This window comes from Magnolia sinica, chromosome 2, assembly GCF_029962835.1.
Source record: "Magnolia sinica isolate HGM2019 chromosome 2, MsV1, whole genome shotgun sequence".
In the NCBI taxonomy this organism is placed as follows: Eukaryota; Viridiplantae; Streptophyta; class Magnoliopsida; order Magnoliales; family Magnoliaceae; genus Magnolia; species Magnolia sinica.
In genome coordinates, this window is record NC_080574.1 from 113,935,202 (window position 1) to 113,943,801 (window position 8,600).

The following is an 8,600-nucleotide window of genomic DNA, read 5'->3' on the forward strand; positions in this document are numbered from 1 at the left end:
CACATTAAGGTTCCGTTTCAACATTAAATGATTAACTTAGTAATCGCTAAGCATGAAAGAAACCAGCCTGAAATTTTTAGCTTCAGTCTATAACTAAGAATTGTGAGAAGCGTAAGTCATATAATCTTCACCATAAGTTTGCTCCCTATAGATGAAGATTCGATTCCCCATGGTTGACATGAGAAAAGAGTTAGGAGTACAATCTTTACCATAGGTTTGCTCCCTATAGGTGAGGATTTGATTCCCTTCATTGGCGTTACTGTTCACGAACACTATATTCATACTGTCTTCCTACACTGATTAGTGACGAGCCCTTTGTAGTGACCTCGAGCATACCTTGATACTGCATTGAGGAGACAAGCCTTATGGTAGTAACTAAGGTATGATAGGCATGCATTGATTGGTGACGAGCCCTTTGCAGCAACCTAGAACCATATTATCGTATGAGATTGTCTAGGACTGATGACCCTAGAATGGATCACCATTTGGGAATTGATATAAGGAAGGTATCTTAGCTTCCCAATCCTGTTGTATGAAATGGACTAATAACAACTTGGAAATTATGTTCATGCACCGCATTGCATGTGCCTTGGCGTTGTGGAGCACTGCGGGAGGTTGTCATATGTACCGTAAGATGAAGACGCTGAGGGAGTGTAGGTGAGGGCATGCATCATTTCAACATACATCCTTACATTAACAAGAGTAATTAGGATATGTTTGATTGTATTGCCTTATCATTACTGCTTGATTCAATTGATAACATATTAACTTTTACTGTATAGTTCCACTGAGTTGATCACTCACTCCCACGTTCTAGGATAGTGTTTAAATACCAACTAGACTCTGTCTTAAATGAAGATGATGATGCGACCCACGAGGCAGAGCAGGAGTATGAGGATAACGAGGAGGCGCTCTCCTTTATGTAGTTCTCAGGCGGGTTCATGTGAGCCGTGTCCTTAGCTACGGGGATTCAGGGTTATAGTTGTAATGGTGTATTTCATTTTGATACTTGTATTTTGAAACAAACACTTATAATTACAACCTGGCAGAGCATACATATCTTAGGGACTTATATATATATATATATATGTTTCTTCAGTCTTCCGCTTGCATATTTCACCTATCCCTGGATTATGTTTGCACTGGCTTAATTTACTCCATGTTTTATGCACTAACACAGACAACATACATTCATCATTACATATGTTGCATAAGTGATGTTTTGAAACTCGGTAGCTGAGTTAAGCTCGACCCCCGAATTTTAGGGCTTTACACAAATAGAAAGTAAACTATCATAATTCTAAATTCTATGAAAGCAATAAACCTAACTACACCTCCATCAGACTAGGAGGTCAATCCTGATAAACAGGATCAATCAGAGGTATGGACATGTTCTCTGAATCAAATTTCTCAACAAATGGCTTTAAACGATGTCCATTCACTTTAAAAGCATTGCCATTGTTCAGATTCTTTATCTCAACAAACCCATGAGGAGAGACATTAGTAACGTGAAGGGCCAATCCAATGAGATCGGAGTTTACCCGAAAGAGATGTAACCGAGAGTTGTACAAAAGGAATTTTTGACCGATTAAGAACAATTTTTGAAGGATGTTCTTATCATGGAACACCTTTATCCTATCCTTATAAATTCTTGAGTTCTCATATGCGTCATTCCGAATTTTCTTGAGTTCATTTAACTAAAGTTTCGCAGTGAGCCAGCAGTGTCCAAGTTAAAGTTCAGGTTTTTTATAGCTCAGTAGGCTCTATGTTCCAATTCCACAGGTAAGTGGTAAGCTTTCCCATAGACGAGTCTAAAGGGAGACATTCTATTGGGGTTCTTAGAGGCAGTACAGTAGGCCCATAAAGTATCAGTCAAGCAGATTAACCAATCCTTACGATCAAGGTTAACTGTTTTCTCCAGAATGTGTTTAATATCCCTATTGAAAATCTCAGTTTGCCCACTTATTTGCGAGTGGTATGGAATGCTCACCTTATGAGAGATGTCATGTTTCTTTATTAAGCTTTTAAATGACCTATTACAGAAGTGTGAACCTCCATCACTAATGATGGCCCAAGGTGTTCCGAACTGAGAAATGATGTTTTCTTTTAAAAATCTAATGACTGTTCAATGGCTATTGTTTTAGTACAGGATCGCTTCGACCCATTTAGTAACATAATCTACTGCTAGTAAAATGTTTAAATTTTCAAAGGATTAGGGGAATGGCCCCATGAAATCGATGCCCTAGTAGTCAAACGCTTCAATGATCAGTATGGGATTCAGAGGCATCTTATTTTGACGGGATAATGCTCCCAATTTCTAATAACGCTCATAGGCTTTGCAGAACTCATGAGTGTCCTTAAACATAGTGGGTCAATAAAAGCCGCACTGCAGGATTTTGTCGTGGTCTTTTTAACAGAAAAGTGACCACCATAGGCCTAAGAGTGATAGAAGGAGATGATCCTTTGGTGTTCATTGTCTGACACTTATCTCCTTACAATTTAGTTTGGCCAATATTTAAATAAATTTGGGTTATCATAGAAACTTATGAACCTTGGTGAAGAATTTTTTCTTATCTTGCACAATCCAATGTGTTGGTGTGAAACTTATGGCAAAATAATTAGCAATATCAGTAAACCAAGGTAAGTGGGAGTGTTTAAACAGTTGTTCATCAGGGAACATGTCGTTTATAGGTGTCATCACAAGGGAATTGGGGAGGTTAATTCTTGAAAGATGGTCAACCACTACGTTTTCTACTCCATTTTTATCTTTTATTTCTAAATCAAATTCCTTGAGTAGGAGGATCCATCTTATCAAGCAGGGCTTAGCATCATTCTTAGAAAGAAGGTACTTCAGTGTCGCATGATCTTTATATATGATGATCTTGGATCCAATCAAATATGACCTAAATTTGTCCAAAGCGAACACTATGGCCAAGAGTTCATTTTCCATAGTACAGTAGTTCATTTGGGCAGAATTTAGAATTCTACTTATGTAGTGAATAACGTAGGGCCTCTTCTCTTTTCTTTGTCCTAACACTACCTCAATAGCATAGTCGGATGCATCGCACATGATCTCAAAAGGAATATTCCAATCGGGTGGGTGCATGATGGGTGCGGTAGTTAACATGCCCTTGAGCTTAGTAAAAGCTTCCGGGCATTGCTTAGTCCACTCGTATGGTACATCCTTTTGAAGTAGATTGCATAAAGGAGGAGAGAGGTGACTAAAGTCCTTTATAAATCGTCTGTAAAATCTCGAGTATCGTAAGAAGGATTGCATGTCGCGTATGCTTTTAGGAGGTGGTAGGTTAGAGATAAGATCGATTTTGGCCTTATCCACCTCAATTCCCTTGGACGAAATTATATGTTCAAGAACAATTCCCTTGGGAACCATGAAATGGAATTTCTCCTAGTTCAAAACCAAATCTTCTCTTCACATTACTTCAACACACATTTAAGATTTTTCAAGCATTCATTGAAGGATGGACCAAAGACATAAAAATCATCCATGAAGACCTTTATATACTCCCCTACCATGTCCAAAAAATACTCAACAAACATCGTTAAAATGTGGTAGGAGCATTACACAGTCTGAATGACATCTTTTGATTGGCGAAGGTGCCATAGGGACACATGAACATTATTTTCTCTTGATATTCAAGGGCTATCTCTATCTGATTATACCTCGAATATCCGTCAAGGAAGTAGTAATAGGAATGACTGGCTAACCTCCCCAATATTTGGTTAATGAAAGGCAGGGGAAGTGGTCCTTCCTTGTGACGCTATTCAATTTTCTATAGTCAATGCACATTCTCCAACTAGCAGTAACTCTAGTTAGCACGAGTTCATTGTTGGCATTGGCTACGATGGTGATTCCAGATTTCTTAGGGACCACTTAAGTTGGACTCACCCATTGACTGTCGAATATGGGGTATATAATACCCACATCCAATAATTTAAGTAGCTCTCCTTTAACTACTTCTTTCATATTTGGATTGAGTCGACATTGTAGTTGTTGAGAGGTTTTCGTATTATCCTCAAGATGAATGCACTGAGTACAAATCAAAGGATTGATTCCCTTGAGATCTATAATTGACTATCGAAGGGCTCCTTTATGTTTAATGAGAGTAGCGATTAGCATACTCTCCTGTTCTTTCTCAAGTGGGAAGAACTCACCACCGGATTTATATCATCTTGACCTAAATAGATATATTTAAGATCAGCAGGCAATGGTTTTAGGTCAAGCTTCGGTGCTTTGAGGTTAAACAGTAGAGGTGTTGCATCGTTTAGGGGAAATTTCTCAAATTATGGCCTCTCTCGGTTAACTTCAAGTACCGGCGCAGTATCAAGCATGACATCCAACTCCCTAATCATATCATCATCCAAATTGGGGAAGTGTGCCAAACACATCTCTAAAGGGTTAGAGGATAAGGTCATCAGAGCTTTATCTTCCACGAAAGAGTCTATCATGTTATGTCGTGGGCCTTGTCATCATACTATGCCTGTTTGCTCATGTTGAAAAAGATATTGAGCTCCAACATCATATTTCCGAAAGACAAATTAATGACCCCATTCCTACAATTGATAATAGCATTGGATGTAGCAATGAATAGGTAGCCAAATATGACAAGGATTTGAGTGCTCATATCTACAATGAGCTGAGTATCGAAGATGATAAAATCTACTGGATAACAGAATTTGCAACTTGGACCAACACATCCTCAATCATCCCCCTCGGTAGACGAACTGAGCGATCCGGAAGTTGTACCATGGTCCGGGTGGGTTTTAATTCACCTAGGCCAAGTTGTTCATAGACCAAGTAAGGGATCAGATTTATGCTTGCCCCTAAGTCAAAAAGTGCATTCTCAATTTCATGATTCTTAATTATCCAAGTAATAGTTGGGCTACCGGGATCTTTGTATTTTTGTGGCACACTTTGCTTGAGGATGACACTCACTTTTTCTGTCAAGAAATTTTCTTGTATATACTTTTTCGCCTCTTAGTCGTGCACAAGTCTTTTAGAAATTTGACATATGAAGGAATTTGTATCACATCATCTAGAAGAGGGATGTTGAACTTTACTTACATCAACACCTCTAGAATATCCTGAGAATTGTTTAGAGGTTTTAGTGTAATCAACTGATGGGGGAATGGAGCAATTGGTTTGCTTTGAGGTTCCAGTTCTAACCCATGTGAAGCAATACTAGGTTCATCATTCTCATCTATTTTCGGGTCCTTAGGCTTTTCAGTCCTTACCGGAATAGTTTTGTCAATTGTTTTTCCACTCCTAAGAGTGGTGATAGACTTGGCTTGCTCCATTTGATTTGAGGAGCTTGGGTCATTAATTTCATATTGTGACTTGGGATTGGGGAGAGGTTGGGCTGGAAGCATCCCTTTCTCTCCATTCGTTAAGTGTGCCTCAATCCTTTGAATGGATTTGTTATGGTCTTGGAAAGCCTGTGATGTATTTTAATTGAAAAGCTCCTAATTTTGATTGTGTTTAAAAAATGGATCCTCCTGAGGCTTCTTTTGATTTAAAAGTGGAGATAAAGCCCCTTGCAAATTAGTTGTTTGCCCATTCCTCCAACTGAAATTGGGATGGTTCCTCCAGCTAAGATTGTATGTATTTGAGGTGAGTCCACTAAAACGTCTTTGGTAATTGTTCACGGCATTCGATTGCTCATTCAGTACCTCTTAGAAAGTAGGTATGGTTGGGCAATTTTCAGTTGTATGTACAATGCGAGCACAAATTCCCTAAACAGTTTCCTTAGCTTTATCCTTCTTCAGTTCCATGGCCTCTATCTTCCTTGTGGGGTTAGCCACTTTAGCATTTACATCATCTTCCTCTTTCAGAATATATATTTCACCCTTCTCCTTTGATTGAGTAGGCTTGGAAGTGGTGCTAGGTCTTGAGGAGATGTCCCATGATTGTGCGGTTTCAGCGAGTTTGTCAAAGTATTCCCACACATCATAGACATCTTTATTCATGAATTTCCCATTGCACATCGTCTCAATGAATTAGCATATAGAAGATATCAGTCCTTCATGGAAGAAACTTGTCATGCGCCACTTTTCAAAATCGTGTTATGGGCATGAACTGACAAGATCCTTAAACCGCTCCCAACATTGAAAGAATGTTTCATCTTCTTTTTGGGCGAAGTTCATAATCAACTTTCTGATGGTATTCATTTTATGGTATGGGAAGAATTTCTGTATGAACTCCCTTGTCATGTCATTTCATCTGCCAATAGTTTGTGGATGTAGTGAATGCAAATATGTCTTAGCCTTTTCTTTTAATGAGAAGGGAACGAGTTTCAGCGTGACCGTGTCCTTAGACACGTTAGGAAAGTATAAAGTGGCTATGATCTTATCTCATCAAACTCTTTGATGTGTATATATGGACTTTCAGATTCAAGTCCATGGAACTTTGGAAGGAGTTGGCTCACCCCTAGCTTAATATCCATATTTCCTGTGTTTCCTAGAAAAATCATATAGGAAGTGTGCTCACCCCCACCGGTTGTAAGAGATCTCATAAAGTACGAGGCGGGGTGCATGATGCACCTCATTCTCATCTTGGGCTTCCTCAACTGGAGGTTGAGGTTGATTAGTATCCATCACTTCTATCAACTCTGAGGATCTCAAGTGATGTCTAATCCGGTGATGGATAGGCAACCCTTCAACTAATCCTCCTTCACTTAAGAGAAGTAGAGTGTTATCACGAACCCACTTGGACTTGAAACACTCTCGGCTTTCAAGTTCAGAATCTAACTTAAAATCTAAGAATTGAAAACTATAGCAAACAAGAAGTGAGAGAGAGAGAGAGAGAGTAAGAATGAAGTTACCAGATAGGAGACGCTAGGTTAGGATCCTACAAAACCAAGAACAAAGTTAGTTTCTAAAAATAAGTTTAGAAAAATTTGTAACCTAAAAACAAAATAGAAAGTTAATCCTAATCTTAGCATAATTCTAAAACGAATTAAATTCAGAAAAATGCAACCGTAGTCCTCGACAATGGCGCGAAAAACTTGTTCACAACCCTAAGTGTAAGGTTGCGATGTGGTAATAATCTCGGTAAGACCGAGGTCGAATCCACAAGGACTAACTCATACGTTTCTGAAAGTAATTAGAACTAGAACTAGAAGAAGATGTAAATCTAAATCTGAATAATTAGAAAGAGTGATTTTGAATAAGGTAATTGAAACTTGTGAATTTAAAGGTGGGAACTAGGGTGCCAAGGATCCACTTGTAGTAATTGAGATGCTACTTCACTTGATTCAAGAGATCCAATTGGAATCAGAGTCCTATCTTATCCATTTGGAAAGAGAGATGATCAAATCTCCAAACTTCTCATTGATTTGGCCTTAATAGAAGAAGATTGTGAAGAGTCGGAAGGGATTCCGTCAATAAACCATGCCCAAGGGACGATGGCAAACAACAAGATTTACCAATCCCACAATCTCAAATAAGAAAGGAAGATGCTCAAAGCTATCGTATATCTACTGTAATTTAAGTCACAATAAATCATTAAAAATTGAAAGTATTCCTTAAAATCAACTAGAAATCAATGCAGTTCAATATAAAAAGATGAATTAGAGCAAAATAAGCATCCCAATCACGCTACAAGCTTCACCTCTTAGCCCTAGCTAAGAGGTTTAGCCAACCATAGACATGATTGAACTAAAATCTCTTAAGGAAAGCATAAAAATAAGGAAGAAGAAGAAAAAATCTTAGCGGCGGCTCTCCATGTGAGACCCGTATCCTAGCTCGTACTGTTCCATAGGCTTCTGCAATCCTCTCAATCAAATTCCAGTAACACGCAATGCCTAGATTGTAGTTGTGCGTGATCTTGAGTTATGTCTCGTATTGCAAAGTCGACTTGACCCGAGACTTGTACCCTAGTGACCGAGCAGTCGCAGTAGTTCCAATGTTGCGTATTACACATTGAAGCGATACCCAAGCCAAGAGATGTGGGCCCACATTCAGTTCGAGGAAAAACACCGCGCATTCCAAACCCAAGAGAGAGCTTTCAAATTAATCACATTAAATGTCAAGTATACATCACCTCAACAACCCATTCCCAAGCAACCTCAAAGTCAAAGCAACTCATCCCTTACATGTTAAAGTACACATCACCCATCACTCCATCACTGAATCCTCTCACTCCTTACAACCTCTCTGCCTTTCATTTTTCTCTCATTCTCCAAGCAACACATCGTCTAAGCAAGAGAGCTCCATGGGAGAGCTAGGTGTGGCCCATCTTCCTACCTCCTATCTCCACCATCCAACCATCCAATGTCCATCATCCTTTGTTAAAGTCAAAACCGCGGACCTAGGGATTTCATCGGACCAAGAAGGAACAAAATGGTGGGTGTCTATAGGTTTAGATTGTGCTTTTTGTGATGGACCAAGTGAGGCCCACCGATTGATGGTGTGGATCCTATTTAGGATCCCCTTTGACGTATGTTTTGTAACCTTGAGGGGCCCATAGTGGCGAGGTCCCTCCATCTCACCGATATATATATATCTCTCTCTCTCTCTATCTCTTTCTTCCATATTTTGCAGCCCACTATGAAGAATGTATTTTATCCATACCGTCCACCAAG

General features: G+C 39.2%; 1 non-coding gene across 1 annotated transcript; it reads left to right on the top strand.

Moving 5' to 3' along the window:
- Nucleotides 1–6,073: 6,073 nt before the first annotated feature.
- Nucleotides 6,074–6,180, top strand: LOC131238296 (small nucleolar RNA R71). The gene has a single exon (XR_009167700.1). It is a non-coding gene; the product is annotated as a small nucleolar RNA R71 (small nucleolar RNA).
- Nucleotides 6,181–8,600: the final 2,420 nt, after the last annotated feature.